Source organism: Tachypleus tridentatus, chromosome 1 (genome assembly GCF_004210375.1).
Source record: "Tachypleus tridentatus isolate NWPU-2018 chromosome 1, ASM421037v1, whole genome shotgun sequence".
Taxonomy (NCBI): domain Eukaryota; kingdom Metazoa; phylum Arthropoda; class Merostomata; order Xiphosura; family Limulidae; genus Tachypleus; species Tachypleus tridentatus.
In genome coordinates, this window is record NC_134825.1 from 88,516,439 (window position 1) to 88,535,907 (window position 19,469).

Here is a 19,469-nt window from a genome sequence, read left to right on the forward strand (position 1 = left end):
GCTACTCTTTTACCAAGGAATAGTGGGATTGACCGTCACATTATAGTAAATGCAAGAACGTATTAAATAAATATAAAGAAATAAAAATTAGAGAAATTTTACTTAAAATTACTAATAACTATTTTTAGTTAATAATAAGGTCATTTAACAACATGGCACTACATTATGCGGATGTACACCTTACCGCATATAAAAGCTTGTTCAGAGCATGATAGTCACAGTAGACTTGGTAAATGTGTGGCGGTTGAGAGCTATACTAGTTTAGTTAGGTGACACTAAGTCTAGGACTTGGCGTTTGGGCAAATGCGTCTCACCACGGACATCCCATTTGGTTTGACATGGACTTCCTATATAATCAAATGTTTTGGGATCCGTTTCCTTGCGGAACCCGAGGCTGCCTGGAAGTAAATGGTCCAACGTGTTATTTCGACGGTTCAAGATTATCGTTACAGTCCTGCTAACTTGTTTGGCAGGACTAAAGTGATAAAGAGGAGGATACTCACATTGATATTGTATCTTGGGATGATTCTTCCTCTGAATAAACTTAATGAACGAGCTGTCAAACGGTATGTCTACACCTTCTTGTGGAGTGGTAAGACTGAGGCGGTGTCTCTAACCAAGCCATCCCCCAAGGGAGGACTGGGCATCTTATGTGTCCGGATCAAGTGTCTTTCTATTTTCTTGTCACAACTATCCGTTCTCTGTCTTGAGAGGATCATCCATGTAGCTAACTTGCTCGCTTCTTAAATTGGCATTTCAACGTTTCACCGAGCTTGAGTAAACCAGTGCGTTTTGATCCTCCCAATTGATATACTGATGCTGTTGCGGCGATTTGACGTTGTCACTTCAAGTCACGTGACTTATCGACGGACTCCGGTTCTCTCTACCGTCTGCTTGCCCTGAAATATAATCACAGGATAGAGTAACACCACCCTGCTCTTCCTTGAGACGTTATTTGAGGCCTTGTAGTGATGCGCATGTTGATAATTACCTTCAGGCTTTCAAATAGCGCGTCGTTCATAACATCTTATCTCTGAGAGAACATTTGTACCCATCAAACATCAGTACTAACGAGTCATGTCCATTGTGTCATGCTCGGGTGGAGTTTGTCCTACAAACTCCATGTTGGTCCTCTGCTCGACGTCTGATGAGATATGAAAAAAGGTGACTCGTCTGTTCTGTGCCCTCTCGGTTTCGGCTAAGACCACATTCTATCGCGTGCCAGTTCCCGTTCCCGACCACCTGGCCTTTACGTTCCGTTACAGTACGTCATCTAGCCTATCCCCAACCAATTTTTGAGCGGGCGCCAGGTACAAGCTGCTACTCCGCCTTGAAGCGAATTATCAGTTACTGTGACCGAGGGTTTTTTACCATCGGTTGCGATCTTTTCCATTTTCTTTTGTATATTTAATTACTTACATTTTTCTTTTACCTTTTGGTGTTCAGTTGTTTTCGTTTTCCTTTTTTTGTATTTAATATTGTAAATCATATTCCTGTACATATATAATTCTTGATTTTAATTTGTATATATCATTGTAAATCCCGTTTTTCATATTGTTTGCATGTTTGCTTTGTTTGTTTTTGAATTTCGCGCAAAGCTTCTCGAGGGCTATCTGCGCTAGCCGTCCCTAATTTAGCAGTGTAAGACTAGAGAGAAGGCAGCTAGTCATCACCACCTACCGCCAACTTATGAGATACTCTTTTACCAACGAATAGTGGGACTGACTGTAACATTATAACGCTCCCACGGCTGATAGGGCAAGAATGTTTGGTACGATTGGATTTCGAACCCGCGACCTTCAGCTTACAAGTCGAGTGTCTTAACCTCCTGTCCATGCTGTGCAACATTATTTTTATATATGTAAATCTTTTGTCAATTTCCCATTGTACCATTCTTGCTTTACTATATTTAAATATACTAATCTGTTTCAATGTTAATTCATATTCTTACATATACTTATTGTGCCTTTAACTGTATTTCACATTTTGTTAAATCACATTGTTGTATATATTCATTGTTTTTTGTAATTTTTTTAGTACTGATCTTGTGTTTAATAAATTCAAAATTATATTAGTTTATTTAGTTGGCTCGATTTTTTTTACTTCCAAATAAGTGTACTTACTTCATAAGTGACTGTTGATTCTTTTTTTTTCAATTAATAGATAATTGTAGTTTTTTTGTTCCTTTTTTTCCATTGTGCAGGTAAAGTATCCCGTTTGTTACAACCTGTTTTTGCGCTACAGTTGTCGACATGGTTACGGCCACCGGGCATATTCAGGTTCGTGGTCCCCGCAGACTCGATCCCTTTGGCAATAATAGAAGCTATTTGTGATCACCTGGGCAGGAAAGTCCTTGAGCGCCTACAACACTTTGACAATGAGCGATACGTGGCGACGTTGTCGTCGTCCACCGTCGCCTAAAAACTTTTCAATAAAGGTGACTTTACCTTTACTGGAAGCACAATACCCGTTTAACCGACCGGCCAGAACATTAAACGGTAACCCTAAGATCATCGCCATTTGAATTGCCGCATGTCGCAATAACGTCAGAACTCTAGAAGTATGGGGCGGTGATCAAGATTGAACGTGAGTGTTATCAGACATGCTCTAATATATGCACAGGAAACAGAAGAGTGTGTCTAAAGATGAAAACAACGGTAACGAACTTTTAAAAATCAAAGGTTTTAATGTAATGGTAAACTATCCTGGTATGAGACGCATATATCGTCGTTGTGGCCTTGAGAGCCACCTGTCAGTGAATTGTGGAATTCTGCAGTGTCAAAAATGCCAAGTATTTAGACACACAAGCGACATGTTGTATGCCCCATATGTGATGGCGACCATATGTTGTAACTCTACCCGCGACATGTAGTATCGTACGCAGCCAAGGTCACGGGAAAAAGCAAGAAGCTTAAGCCATCACAGGATGTCCAGTCTTTGTCGGAGCAGTTCTTGGCACCGGAAAGGGGAACCTCGGGCCTCTTTGCCGTCCCGGAATGGGATTGGGGCCTCTTCACGGGCCCGGGAGAAGGTTGGAGTCAGCGAGGGTGCTCAGAACCCATTGTTAAATCAAAATAAGCTTGGAGCTTCTGAGAAGGCTCAGGTCTCCTGAACAGCTTCGGTTTCTGAGAAGGCTCATGCCTCCTTGTCAATTAGGGAGGATATCTAAGTCTCTGAGGGGGGCTCAAACCTCCTTGCAGGTTCAGGGAGAGGCTCGGGCACCCTCTTTGGTCGAGAGTGAGGACTATACACTGGTGCAAGATGAACTGCCTTCGCCAGCTTTTCTCATGGAGGGTATGTCCCCCCAACAATACTTGGATAATTTTCTATGTCTTTCAGGTTCGTCATCGGAAGAGTAAGAAGAATTTGTGTCAAGACATCCTCTCCATCTTCTAGATTTGCGTCTGGGAGAAAGTAAAGCTATAGTGTAGTTATCCCAATCATTCTTTCTTTTCAACCATTTTAAGTTGACTTTATATTTTTGCAGGAGACTCATTTTGCCTCTAAAAGAGATAACTTTTTTTTTGTAAATCGTTTCTCTGTTAGGGCATTCTGATCTTTTGGTTGGAGTCATGCGTGAGAGGTGGGAATCCTCTTTAATCCCAACTTCTTAGGAAGTATTCTCGCATCACACAGTGATGCTGAAAGATGGGTTGTATACGTTGATGTCATAACTCAGGGTAGTAAGATAGGGCTTGTTAATGTCTATGCGCCTATTCATGGGAAGGAATTGTGGGCCTTCATTTCTCCTTGGACAAGTTCCTGATAACACAAGCTGAAATCATCCTTGGTGGGGACTTTAATTGGGTGGTGGATTTCCATCTCGATAAGTCTGAGGGAGACCTCCTTTCTGGTGATCAGAGTACGTAATCTCTGCATTCAGTGTTGTAAGACTTTAACTTCTACGATGTCTGACGTACACTTTATGGAACTGCATTTGTCACCATTTGGACTGGTAAGAATGTATCTTGTTTCCTGGACCACTTCTTTGTAACAAGACTTATCATCATTGGCGTCCAGACGTTTCGACTGTATGTACATTTAGCAGTGAAAAGATTCAATTAATTTTTTAGATCGTTCTTGTATTTTCATTTTTGAATTTTTCTTTCCCATTTTTTGTACATTAAATTGTATTCATTTTTTCATTTTATTTTGTTTGTTTAATTTTGTAAATAATATTCCCGTTATTGTACATATTTGTATATATTTCTTGTTTTTAATCTTGAATTTGTATATAGCATTGTATATTATTCAATATACAATTGTTGTACATATTCAATTTTAATTCGTATATCTCATTGTAAATTCAGTCTTCGTATTGTTTGTATATACGTAAGATCTTTTGTAAATTTTCCATTGTACTGTTTTTGTTTTACTTAATTCAAAATATACTAATTTGTTTCAATGTTAATTCACATTGTTCTATATACTTATTGTACCTTTATTTGTATTTCAAATTTTGTTAAACACAATGCTAAATCACATAGTTATACATTTTTGTATGTACTTATTGTTCTTTTGTATATTTTGTACTGATCTCGTGTTTATTAAATTCAAAATTATATTAGTTTGGACAGCTGAATGGGACACCTCATGCTGGTATAGTTTGTTTGCTTTGCTGTCAATTGGTGCGTTTCTACCATATTGGGGACTGGAATGCTAAGATAAAGAGGTAAGTTTCATCTTTTTTTTTATTTAGTTAGTTCTTTACTTGGAAGAGCACTTACTTTTCCATAACTGAAAAGAGTAATATAGACGTGGGACGTTGTGAGCCTGAGCACCCACATCTCGCTCTCCTAATTTCTATCTTTAATTTATATCTATTGCAATTCTTTATTTCTTATGTGAGACTAGCGAATGGAAGTTATGCCTGATAGACAGTGTGCCCACACCGCAATGTGGGTCCTATTTTTTAGTTAACTCCAAAATCAGGATACTTTTTATAATCCCGCGTTGTAGCATATACCATAGAATTCTTTTTTCTTTAAATATGCGTACTTTATTTATTTCATGTAAATGTGTTTTTGTTTATTGGTTGAAAGTTTTATGGTTATAATATAATTAATCAGAGGCTGTGATTTGCTGTTTTTAACGCAGTCCTTTTTCATGATTTTATTTATTCATTTAACTTCATTGAAATACAATTATTTATTTTCAATAATATATAATGTGTATATATATATATTCAAATTAGTTACTATAATTACTGAATTCATTTATAGTTTTGATTTGTGTAGGTAACTTGCTCTGACCGGAAGTTATTAATAACTAAATTTGTAATTCACTAAAAATAATAATTTCTTCATTTACTTTTTCATTCAGAAATATGTAATTTTTAAGTTAATCGTTTGTTGACAGGAAGAATATTTCAACTTACTAGGGAGAGAAAGACTGCTCTTATTAAGATTCCCAACTCATAGCTTCATGAGAATCAGTTGTTGAAACCTTGACACATTGAATGACTTTTATTTAAAAAATAACTAGAATGCTTCTCCCAAAAACATAATTTTTGTAAATTAAAATAATGGTATTTTACACAAAGCGTTGTACATTTTTTAAAGCTTTGAATGGACTTACAGAAACCCCCAAAAAATAAGTATTATACAAACATTTCTATAGGGCCCATACCAGTCGTCTCTAGAATACATTTTTACTTCAAGTGGGTTTGTCATCATCATGAATTTCTCTAATTATACTGGCAAATTGTCTGTCAAAGAAGTAATAAGAACTTCTCTAGTGGCTATTAAACATATGTTTCTCACTTTACAAATACATTTGTTTTATGTTTGAGGGCCCGGCATGGCCAAGCGTGTTACGGCGTGCGACTCGTAATCTGAGGGTCGCGGGTTCGCGCCCGAGTCGTGCCAAACATGCTCGCCCTTTCAGCCGTGGGGGCGTTATAATGTGACGGTCAATCCCACTATTCGTTGGTAAAATAGTAGCCCAAGAGTTGGCGGTGGGTGGTGATGACTAGCTGCCTTCCCTCTAGTCTTACACTGCTAAATTAGGGACGGCTAGCACAGATAGCCCTCGAGTAGCTTTGTGCGAAATTCTAAAACAAACAAACATTTATGTTTGAGTAAATATTTTTTGGCTAGCTTTTAAACTCTAGGTGGGGAAACGGTCGCAAGTATCATGGCTGCTCATAGAACTTTACATGGAACTACTTTGTCCACGAAGTTTTGTTGCTTCGAAGGAATAGAAAAAAAATTGTCATTTCTTATTCTTTCGTGCTTTAATCGTAGTCGACTTATTCAGTTTTTCAATTCACGTTAAGTCTTCGGAAGCTAAGAAAACCAGCAGAAAACCCAATAGACTATCTTTATTTACTGTTAATGTTGAATGTTTAAAAAAAAATCAAGTTTGCAGAATAGACCAATTTAATTAAACAAAACAACAAATCGACAAATGTTTAAGTACCCTATATTTTTATGCTATTAGATTTTACGAACATGGTTGATGTTTTGGAGCTCAACAGAATTTCCTAACTAATTAAAAAAAATGCAACCGCTTATATAGATGTATATATAAACTAAAAATTGCTAATACGAGAAAAACAAAATTTATAAATACTAACTAAGTACCTTATATTTAATAATTAAAACCAAAAATATGAAATTAATTACTATTTCAAAAGGAATTTATTCGCATAAATGTATAAAATAATTTTTAATTTGATTAAAACCTCGCACGTACGTATGGAGATAGGGATTCGAGGAGGTGTAAAAAGCTGTGCTTATTGTACTTAACGTGTTGGATATTTGCGGATTTTACATGAACAGCCATGCAATTGATTTTTAAAGTTATATTTCGTACAAAATTACTTCCACAGCACCTATGCTTTTTTTTTTTTCACAAATTTTCAGCTATGACTCCTGTAATATTAACATGCTTTGCATGCCGATTATGCTTCGTACAATGTGTTGGTTTTTCATCTCAAGAAGAATGCCTCTGCTTGGTTTGTTTTGAATTTCGCTCAAAGCTACTCGAGGGCTACCTGCGCTAGCCGTTCCTAATTTAGTAGTGTAAGACTAGAGGGAAGGCAGCTACTCATCACCATCCACCGCCAACTTATGAGCTACTCTTTTACCAACGAATAGTGGGATTGGCCGTCACATTATAACGCCCTCGCCTGCTAAAAGAGATAACATGTTGGTGCGATGGCGATTCGAACCCTCGGATTATGAGTCGTTTGCCTTAACCACCTGGCCATTTAAGCTAATAAAAGTCTACAAATTTCCAAAGTTAAATAAAAGAACTCACCACAAGACTTTCAAATTCTAAATAACTGTTTATGTTATACTGATTTCTAAACGAAAACCTTCGCTTATAATTTTCACAAGTTTTTCCATTAATCTAACATAACTAAAGTTAACATCAATCTTTTTAACTTAACTTAATTATTAATCACACGACTGAAGTGTTCTTTGAAAGGTGGAATAGAGTTCAAAGTGGTAAAGGGAATTTTATGGCTAGGTTTTCTAACCAGTTGATAGATGTGACAACTTCTGCAAAACTGAGAAATATTTTGTCAAATTTTTGGCCAAAAGAAATGTATAAAAATGTTATCACGTGCCTTGTTGACACCTATATGACTTCCCATGAGAGGTTCATGCTGAACACTCAAAATTTCAGATTGATATGCTTTTGAAACAACAATTTAATAAATTATAGCACAGTACATCTTCTCACGAATACACCATATTTAAAAAGTAACCATTTTGAATTGTCTCCAGTTCATCTTTTGGGAGAGCATAATTAAATAGTGAAAAGATCTACGGATCCTTTTCTTGTTAAACGATCAGTTTACTTCTAACAAACAGTGTTTGTGTGTTTTTCTTAGAGCAAAAAGGGGAATCGAAATCCTGATTTTAGCGTTGTAAATCAGGAGACTTACCGCTGTATTAGTGGGGGCTTTCTAGCAAACAGAATTTCTCCAGCTGAATCAGATCCCTCACGTTCATTACTGTAACTCACAAATGAATTGTTGCTGGGAAAATCACTCACAATATTCCAATCGAATCCAACAAATGTGTGAGACAAATCTATAATATCATTTGTTTTGTGTTAATTTCTTAGCCTGAGCCAAAGTCACAGCACACTAGAGAAAAATGTCTGGATTCTTGTCAACAACAACATCATCCTTATATGAAACAGTGATCGGCTCACTAACCATCTTGGTTTCGGTAACAACTTTTCTCCCAGCTAAATCGTTTCCCAATAATAATTATACACCTTTAAATAGCAAAGTAGATCTTACTCTAACCAGAAGTGGTTCTGAAACTATGTCTGATGCTAAATAAATGTTATGAAAAGGAACATTAACAAAGCCACCCTCAATACCCTGAGCAATAACAGACTCACCAGAGTAAGAATTCAAATTTAAGGGCAATATATGCTTTAACAATAATGATTCAGTTGCCCCAGTATCACGTAAAATACGTATGAGTATGCGATTGCAAAGACAGAACCAACCGACACAAAAGTTGTAAACTCCTCTCTAGCTACATCAGCCTTTTACCAGTGGCTGCAACAACATCGGGTGATCTGGTGAAACTACGTCCATATGTGGACACGAACACACTGGGTGTTACCTCTTTTCCTTTTCAAAGACCAACAATCTGACATAACATGACCAGAATTTTTTTTTTACAAAAGTGGCAGGTCGGCCTTGATAAAGTTTTATCTCGTCTGTAATATGATACCGAATTAGAGTAGCTAGATTTCTAAAAAGAATCATCAACTATACTGCATTGGACAGATTAATTTTTGCTGAGATGGTTATATTTCTTTTTATGAAACTTGGTTTTATGTGTTAAAGTGTAATCATCGACAAAAGCAGATGTTTCCTGTAGTGTTTCAACTTTCTTTTGATCCAAGTAAGTTTTGAATTTGTTACTTGTACGGCATTTGAATTCCTCAATTAGACATAATTGTCTTATTTTTAGAAATTGTTGCCAATGTGCATAGAATTACACCATCGATCAAAATAAACCTCTTTTTTTGTTGGCGAATTCCATATAAGTTTGACTCTGTTGTTGGGGATAATCTTGAAAGTTTTGGTGATAAACCTCCGGAAGTAACTCGTATGCTCTGAGAATAGCTGCCTTAATCTTATCATAATCCGTACAATTTTCTAGAGAAAGAGCGGTATAATCGTCTTGTGCTTTACCAGTTAAAGCACTTTGTAGCAATAGTGATCACTTTCGGTGGGCCATTCCATGGTTTGGGCAACTTTTTTAAAACGTTGGAAGTATTTATTAACTTTATTTTCATTAAATGGTGGTGCTTTAATATATCGATTGAATTCAAAGTTGAGTCTAATTTCCATTTCTTTCAGACTGATTTATTTCTGAACTTTAGTAGGAGCTTGTTTTTCTCAGTTTCAAAGCAAGTTTGTTCAGCCTCGAGACGTTTATTTGCTCTTCAAGCTTGGATACGGGATTGTTCAAGCTCGAACAATAAGCTTAAACAATATTATTACTTATTTAGCACAAGAAAGAGAATAGAAAAGCCTTTCTAGACGATCTTTGGAAACGGAATTTCCTCTTGGTTTTACAAAATTTTTACAAGGTATTCTGTTTCCAGTGTTTTGTAGGATTCAAGGAAAAGTGCTTCACAAACAGGTATTTATAGTTTAAAATTTATTCAATGGCTAGCATTTGTGGTCATGATGGGGTTATTCATGTTGTTATTATGATAGCTTAGTTCACTTTTACTTTATTAATATTTAATATCCTACTTTAGTTCTTTCTCTCAGTGTCCATAGTAAATACCCTGAGCACATCCTATCTAACATATTTCAAACATTAGAGAGAAAGTTAACTTTTAAACATTGTGACTAGTGTTGCGGAAAGTACGTAGTACTGTGAAGAACACAAAAGATTAAAACAGGAATACAAAGTGCCGAAACTCTGAATAAATATTTTTTTTTTTAATGAGAGCGAATTTTTCAGGTTTTTGGGAACCACTGGTTTTGTGCCAGTTATTATTATTTATAACAAAAGCATCAACGAGTAATCTTTTAGGGAATTTAACAATATTTTATTTTTATAACAGCATTGTTGGAACAATATTTATCATTTTTCACCATAAAACACAAACTACGTTTATTCTTGCAAGTTTAAGTCATGAATCAAACCTTAACTCATGGATAGATAACGTTTATCATAGTGTTAAATTTGAATACTTTGGAAACGTTCCGTGAGTATTCCTTCGTTATTGTGAAGAAATACTAAATACTGTGAAAGTTACAATGGGAAGTAGAAGTGGGGAGTTAATTTTTCTAGCCACATGAGTTTTACTTCATATAGTTTTTCTTTCAGAAATCTTCGAAGAACGAAACTTACCCTTAATTGTTCACGTCATAAGATTAACTATGGTAAAGTTTGTTTTATAAATAACAGGCTTGTAGCGATTTTATATCAAAGTTCCATCGTCATCTGATTAGTAAAGTAAACATTTAAATTTACTATTCTTTATCTCTCGTTGGAATTATATATTTGTTTACAGACATGACAACAGTAGTGCCAGAAGAATGCTTTTAACACTGGTGCCGACTGTAGCTGTTTCAAACATCTCTTGGTTTATTTTATGTGATGACATCAATGTTTGTATATTGCTATGAGAGGATGGAGGAACATCTCAATTATCGAGCTTTCTTAGCTCATTGGTCAAGGCATTAATCTACACTTTTACTGGTTAATTTGTTCTCTCTTTGAGTTGGCTCTTGTCTTGAAAAGATAATTAAACACAAAATCAGGCCCTTAAGAGTTTTGGACACATATAAAAGGGTAAATAATAATAACAGGACAAACTCGCAATCATATCCGATGTCTAGTTACAATACTAAAATTGCGTACACAGAAAAGATAAAGCAAATGCTCTTATAGAACGGCTACAAAACCTTTAAATTGCCAAACGGACCAAACATGAATAACCACTTTTTTAACATAGTTAATAATTGAATTAATAGCTTTATATAGACATGCAAGTGCAACTCAAACACGCCTCAGAGTAAAACTAACAGGCGAGTACGACCAAATAACAAAGCAACTAACCAAACCAATTACAACTGCAGAAGCCAAAAGCAACATAACAACACCCATAAAAAAGTACTAGAAAAAGACAGGATACGAAACATACCAATAAAAAGCGGGGCCTCCGAGATTGTATAAGCAACTGGCAGAAGTATTTAATCCATCTCTCACATCAGACTGTATATGGAACTTCTGGAAACAAGATGTTCTTATGTTCCCGAAGGAGAGCGAACCAGTAAATAACCCAAAAACTGGCGACCTATCAATCTAACCAGCTGTGTAGGAAACATGTAGTGAAAAGCTAAACATTGAACTACTCTTCTATCTAAAATTGACTTCAAAACTACCAGAAATTCAAAATGGCTTCAGAAAATGCCGATAAACTATTGATCACTAAATGAAATCACTAGGGAAAATAATAAACAGCTTCTCAACTTAGAGTGTATTTGTGTTTTTCTTATAGCAAAGCCACATCGGGCTATTTGCGGAGCCTACCGAGTGGAATTAAACCCCTGCTTTTAACGTTGTAAATCCGTAGACTTACCGCTGTACTAGCGGGGGGCTTTTAAGTTGGAGATACCATTTGAAAAAATATGGCTCAACGGTATCAGATATAAATTAATGAACCCATAGGCTTATGGCCCCTATTCATAAGGCCGCTATAATGCCGTTTTTTTTCAGTTTAATGATCATTGCCATTATAATGGAAATTCAATTTTTTTAAACCAAGTTACAAATGGTAATTAGTAGGCCTAATTATTTACGTGCTCTCATGTAAATCAATTCCATTTTCTGGGAAGCACAGTAAAAGTGTTATCGCAAAAAAATTCGGGCTCCGTCAGGGGCTTAATGAAATGTTTTACCATTGTAGAAACCTCGGGGCCAAGACGAATCGTTTGGCAACACAATTTTGTAACAAATGAAGTACCAAAATAAACCTCCATAAAACATAAGAAATATTATTCAGAAAATCAACTAAACAAAGCAGGGCGAAGCCTCAATCATATATAGATGGGATACACCTTGAAGTCGACACATCTGAAAAATACTTAGGATTAACTTACGATTCTAAACTAATATGAATTGAACATATCCAGAGTATCAACCACCTGTGAGTCTGACAGGTAATAATCAAGTAGGTTTATCAGACTCTACTCTCAAAATATGTAAAATATACATTAGGCCAGTCACAGAATACAATTTTACGGCATGGTTAAATGTTTCTAACACACAGCTAGAACATCTACAGAAAACACAAAACCTTATACTCACAGAAGCCTATACAGTAATCCGTACAAAAAACAGCCTTTTATAAATATACTCAAATGCTCCTCAAATTATTACTGCAAATGCCTGTAGTATGAACGCAGGACTTTGTGTAAACCTACATCAACGATTTGTGTTTAGTTGTTTAAAATTGATGATATCAACCCATAATAATGGACTTAACAGGAGAAATGCAAAATTTTATTTACGGATGCTACGAAAATAAATCTAGCATTGTTTAAGTGTTGGAAGTATTACCGAAAAATTCTTCGTGGATTTTATAAAACTTCAGCAGCCTGGACACAACATTGCTTGCGTGGACATTGTGGGAATATCTTACAATACCAAACCATTTCAAACAAATAAAGTACCAAATATAATCTGAGAAAGAAAACATTTGATACAGCAAGTAAATAATAAAAGTAAAAACGCAAAAGTCTACTGATTGGAGAAGAGAGGGCAAAGGTGAATCTGATCCTACCATGTCAAACAAAATCATATCTAAAAACAGTCCGATAAAACGGATGGCAAACGAAGTTGTCCTGTACACTTACTGTTTGTTTATATAGCTATATACCAGCCAGCTGTACACTTACTGTTTGTTTATATAGCTATATACCAGCCAGCCAGTAATTTGTGCTTTTAATTTTATTTTTATTATCGTCAGAAATGAATTTTGTTTCTTCAGTTTTATCTAATTTATCATTTCTTTCGTTTTAATTCAGTTAATTGTTCTCATTGTATTTGTACTTACTTCTGTTGAGTATTTTAATAAAGATTTATTCTTTGTTATTTTTACTATTGTCTCCTTCATTTTCCATTTATATTTTAATACATTCTTTATAACTAAATCGTTTAAGCTTTTCGATTTTCGTGACTTTCAGTTGACTAGTTATTCTTGATTAAAACACTAAAGGCCTCGAAGTGATGTATTTCTTTCCTTGTTAAAAATGCTTAAAACGTTTTCTCTTAATGCCTTTCTACTTACTTTAGCGGAGAAATTAAAACTGTCGTCTCTAAGACTACAAAACCTTGAAGTAAATTAAATATATTCTAAAAACAATCTAAGTGTATTGTGTTTTGTTTCAAACCATAAAACAAATGAAGTACAATAATATGAACGAGAAATGGAAGAATTAGAAATGATACAAATTATAATAACAGCTGGCAAAAATTTATTTACTGTCAGAAAAGTACAAATGAACTAGACAACTCCATCGAAAAAGCAAGGTAGAGTTATAGTGCTCAATTTCTGTCAGATGTTTATAAAAAAACTCATTAAACTCGACAATATTCGGATTTTATTCCGATCACAAATATTTTATTTTAAATGTAATATCCTTATGTGTTCTTATTTCTCATATGGTAGGATCTAGCAGGACCCATAGAATAGCAAGAGATTTGACAGAAAATGTTATGTAGACTTAAATTGTTTTCTGTGACAGAGAAACAGACTGCACAAATATAAAACACAATGGAAATAATATTTATTTCATAAAGAATGAATGGGTTCACCTTTTCATGAAGTTTGAGAGCTCTTGTAAGTATATACTGAAAGTTTGTGGAAATCTGGCAAGAACTATCGTGGAAGTGTCGTAAATTCTGAAACATAGCGTCGGTTATGTTAAACTCTCATGCTGTTCTTTATAAGGCAGGTGTTAATCATTCCCATCGAAAAGTAAGGGAGGGAGAATCTTAAAGGTATCGCTTTAACTGCAGTTGGAAACACTGCTATCTACTGTCACATAGTATGTTTAACTATACAAAATGTTTCCCAATGAGAAACCATTTGTCATTGCACAGCTCAGTAACCCAGGACAACATGTACTGGGGCGAAAGTAACTTAGTTAATTCCTTACCCAACGTTCAATAGTTACATATATCTATAGAATAAAGAAATAAAGTATTATTATTAAGATATTTCACTTTACATTCATCGAGAAAATTCTTATAGTAGAAGAACGGTTAACTTAGTTTCACTCTATTTGTTAAAACAAGAAAACTTTACTCCTATTACTTATGGATCACGATTCGCTGTTACATAAACACACTTAATACTTTGGGGCAAAGGTTACACTATAAGAGCGATGAACCAAATCACACTATTTGATCAAACAAGAGTAGTTCAAAAACTGGACTGGAGGCAGTAGTGTAATGATAGATGATACAGCTGTTCTAGGCACCCTCAAAATTTATATTTAAAATTTCCTCAAAATTTATATTTAAAATTTCGGAATTAGAGTAGAAATTATGAAACACTGAAAAAGTTTTAATGGGGAAGGGCAACAAAAATGTTACCCCAGGACCCTTTGAGCTCTGCTTAAGTTTAGTTAACTAGCTGCCTTTTCTACGATCTCTCAGTTCAGAATTTGTGGTGGCTTTGCTCAGACAACTTTTGCGCGAAATTCTGAAATAAACAAACTCTTCAGTATTAGCTTTCTATCAAAGACGCGAGTTTGCGGTGTAAACACTTTTACAGGTGCAATAACGTCTATCATCATAGGCTCACACAGATGCAAACGACCTGGAAACTCTGAAAAACAAAACAACAACAACAGATGATTGCTCTACAGACTGTATACTTTCTTTAAGATCGTTCATTTACCTTTTGTAAAATAAAAATAGGAATAGGAATTATCTGTTTATTTTCCAATGAGATATATTACCTAGTAAAATTTGTCTCGGTCGAGTCTCCGATTTATTGTTACTTACGTTAAGTATTACGATTTCAAACAGCCAGAACGTTTAACTTTAATACAGAAGTTAATTGAACGTCGATGTGTATCAAAGTTATGATATTTGCCAATAAGATTTATACACATATTTTTTTCTTCACACAAATATATTTTAATATAAAAACAACAATACAATTTATAATAAAGGTTATTACAAATAATGATTTATATACCAAAGGCTTACAAACATACACACAATATTGAGTCGTCTATCTGGTCTGGAACTGAATAGTTTATTGACTGCTTACGATGAACAAATTAATTCTATGTTCATATCTGTATAGTTCACTCAACGAGTAATTTATCTCTCGCTGCTCACATGTGAGTTTTTCACAGACTAAAACACAAAATATCCTCGTAGAAATGTTAATGTACAAAGTTACTTCACTGAAGTTAAGTGATTTTTGATGTTCGAAATCTATAAATATTCCTGGTCAAGTATCTGCACTTTCCCGATTAATGTGTTAATCACAATTGCAGCTTCCGAGGCTTACAGTATACCCACTGTAGCAAACCAAGAATATTAAACTGTCTACCCACGTGTCGGTTTATAAACTTTAAGACGATGTTCTCGAAAGTTCAGTTGGCAATAGTACTGGCAATCACTAGTATTTTACATACACACATTGTACATTGTTGATTCTTGCGCTCAAAAATCTTCTATAAATTTAGAGAATTGGCAGAGCTTTTGCAATACTCATTTTACAATATAAGTTACATGCATTTCTATATATATATTAAACTGGAACAAACATAATTATTAAAATAAATACATAATAGTAAATCCGTTACAGGTAGAACTTCATTTTACTATAGAGTTGCTGTATTAGAAAACATTAAAACCTAATAATCTAAACTATGTTCTTTTAATGTGTTTATATAGTTTACTCCAGTAAATATTCTATCTTATTATTTCCTACTCTTTGTAGTTAAAGGAATCCAACCTAAATATAAAGGGCAACCTGTAGTAGGAATGTTTCTGAATCCCTTTTGGTCATATCCCTTATTTCAACTTAAAAAAAACAACAACAATATTTCAATCATGCGACAAGTATTTATTTTCTACTGAGTATACCTTTCGTTTCTGAGGTGCTATGCCCTAGTTTTATTTTTTATGTTTGAAATGCTACAACTGGCAAAATCAAAATGCCCAACAAGTAAATTTACTAGCCTTTTCTTGCAGTTCATTGACAATGTTACTTACAAAATTTGCCTGTTTCTGTTAAAGCTTTTCCCTAGACTAGTATTGATAAATATATTAAACTTGAAAGTTTCATATGAGGAGAGTAGTACAGATATATTTCCCAGCATGTGAAGAGATAAAAGATATAATAGCATGTGGTAGAAATATAGGTTTATACATTATTTTTTATGACAGATCTATTTTTCACAGAGATTTTCAACCTGTTAGTTGTTCTGTTTGTCCATAGAGGTCCCTTAATGAACTATACAACAATAGAACTAAGGCTACAGTGTAGCTGGTAGAACAATTTCGGAGAGCGAGAATATATCGATTGAAGGTGACTCGTTCCCGTATTAGTGCTGGCTCAGCCGTAGGGATAGTCTATTTCGTCAAGATCGAAGCAGTGCCTGTACCTGCCTTGCATGGTGTCCAAGAAATGCCAGCCATTTTCTTTCATCTTTTTCTACAAATGTAAGAGCCACAAGAAAACTGGTAAGTTGGCGCTCTCAGCGAAAATGGTCGTTGACGAATGTAATAATGAGAATATATCCGTTGTTTGTTTTCCAGAAACTTTGTTTAGGCTTAATGGTAAACGAGTATAGATTGAGTGTTTTGGAAAAAATATATATTTTTTTAAAATTAACACAATCATAGGACTATATTCACTATAATATTTTATTTTGTAAATTTTAAGAACGTATGCTAATCAAATTCATTTTCAGTGTACTTACGTACACAAAATACATAATGTTTTGTTCTTAAATTCACGAACTCTTAATCTGTTCTATTAGTATTGGTTTTACAGACGCATAGTAAATGTACATTGTAAGAACATTCTTAATTGTCTGTTCTTGACAAAAGAAAAGGCCTAACCAAATACTACATGGACTCAATGCTGTTGATCAGTTTAGAATCCCTTTATCTAATAAAATTAATCAGAAATCTTAAGCGTGTACAATTTTTTGGAAAAGTTCAAAGAACTCGTTTACTTTGTTGAAAAAGCCAATCTGAAATCGTAATACTTTCTTTTTTATTAATGTGGATTATCACATCCAGTAAGTTTTTAATTTACAAGTATCTACCACTAACGTTAATGTATGTACCATTAATGATGCTTGTAAAGTGATGTACATTAGTAACGTACACAAACATTGACGAAAAAGTTGAACGAAAAAGACTTGTCTTTTTTCTAAGCTAAAATGGAATACTAGTAGCAAGAGAGTAACTGGAAACAAGCAGTTCTATCAATAAATAAATCAAATCTTGTAGCCTTGCTCTGTAGACGGCTCAAATGCCTGCTTCTATTTTGAATGTTGAACCTTCTGAGATAATTAAGGGAAGTGCGTGTGTGAGTACTAAGACAAGCGTCAGTAATATAATACGGGTGAGAACACGCGTTTTCTGAGTAATACATGTGATGATAACAAGTGAACGTGAAGATACAATCAAGATCAAAATCAGCAACTGTGGATAACTAAATGAATTTGATGTAAAGTAGGTATGTGTAATTGTTTTAGTGCAAAGAGAATATCTAACAAAATTATATATGTGTATAGATATGTATATATATGGAATTTATAGAATTAAAAATAACATTTACATTCATTAAGTGTGCAGATTGTGCATATCTCTCCGAAAGAGGGCAACGACCGGCCCATAATGCTGAAGAGGATGTTCTTATTACTTTCTCAGCCACAAAGAGTGATATGCGAGGACTAAAACTGCCTAAGAGAGGCTGTTGTTAACTACTTCGTCACATTAACGTTTACTTTGATTTTGTGAACGAATTCGAAAGATAAATGTTTTAACCTTGCATGAAAGGTAGTTATATACCAAGTAGAGCTTTTTAAGTATATTATATGACGATACTTTTTAATTTTGGCTTATATTAGCTTGGCTCATCTAAGCCTGCAATTAAAAAAAATGACATTATGCAATATTCAGTAGCAAGTCTTTGTAACTTATATCTGTCACCACTTCAAGGCGTTTCTTTGTCATGATATTGGAATTTGTCCGCTAAGGCGAAAGGAAATATATTATGTCATTCACATACTGCAATGTAGTATTATGAAAGATTGGTCAAAGAAACGCTCGATTTCCAAAATAATACATGAATACAATTAACGACAGACATTTCTGAAAGCCCTAGACGTTATGTTCGATTACACCTGCTGTGTAAACCGCAAAATCTCCGTTACAAGCCAAAGCGATTGTTGAATTTGATTTTTTTTTTCAATTTTTTGAATTTCGCGCAAAGCTAGAAGGAAGGCAGCTAGTCATCACCACCAACTCTTGGGTTACTTTTTTACCAACGAATACTGGGATTGACCGTTATCTTATAACGCTTCCTCGGCTGAAAAGGCGACCATGTTTGGTATGACGGGGACTTGAACCCACGACCCTCAGATTACGAGTCGAGTGCCTTAACCACCTGCCCATGTAGGGCCAAAGTGATTATTGCTGCGTAGATAAAATTGTTGATCACAACTTAATGGAACAAGTAATTTATACATTGTAGTATACAACAACGGTCAATACTGAAACATTTTTATTCGAAAATGTCAGCAGTTTACTAGAAGTATTCAATGTTTATCGACTCTCGATATTAGAAGAAATTGTTCTCTGCTTCAGAAAGTTTAAATTTTATTCATAAATTTGGATCTGATTCTAACATAACTCACTAAGCAGTCGATTTTCTGAAAATATTATACTTTCTAGTTATTTCACGCTGAGTACTTTAACATTCATGTTTCTATAACTGTTTATAAAACGTTCGATTTATAGAGTTGTTCATTATTGACTTCTATGTATGGTTTGATTTGTAGCACTGTTTGAAAGTTTGTTCTCATGAACGTTTGAGTTTTATTACAGTGTGAAAGTTAGGTGTGAAGTACGTTAAGTTTTTACTTCAATGTTAATGTTAGTTTTGATGTACTTTTGATTTTCACTGCAGTGTATTACACGGTTCTGATTTTGCTAGCGATATACACTGTAAAGTCAAACAACTAGGCTCTGAATTATGCACATCGATTTGATTTTTGATTAGGTTTTTCCATTTTGCATGTTTCAACGCCATTACATTTTATGAATATCCAGCTTATTAGATGCAACTTTATTTAAATAAATATTATAGGTTGTTTTAATAAAAAAAGATAACGTTTGTTTTTTAAGGAAAAAGGAAGAAAAACATTAAGAACAAAATTTCATGTTGTCACGTTTAAAATGATATAACATATTTCTTAATTA

General features: G+C 34.4%; 1 protein-coding gene across 1 annotated transcript in view; it reads left to right on the forward strand.

The window, feature by feature from the left end:
- Positions 1-16,567: 16,567 nt before the first annotated feature.
- Positions 16,568-19,469, forward strand: part of LOC143255175 (neurexin 1-like) — a 151,496-nt gene continuing 148,594 nt past the window's right edge. Inside the window, exon 1 of the mRNA XM_076510431.1 lies at positions 16,568-16,715. The gene's annotated coding sequence lies outside the window, so the exon portion shown is untranslated. The remainder of the gene's footprint in view (positions 16,716-19,469) is intronic.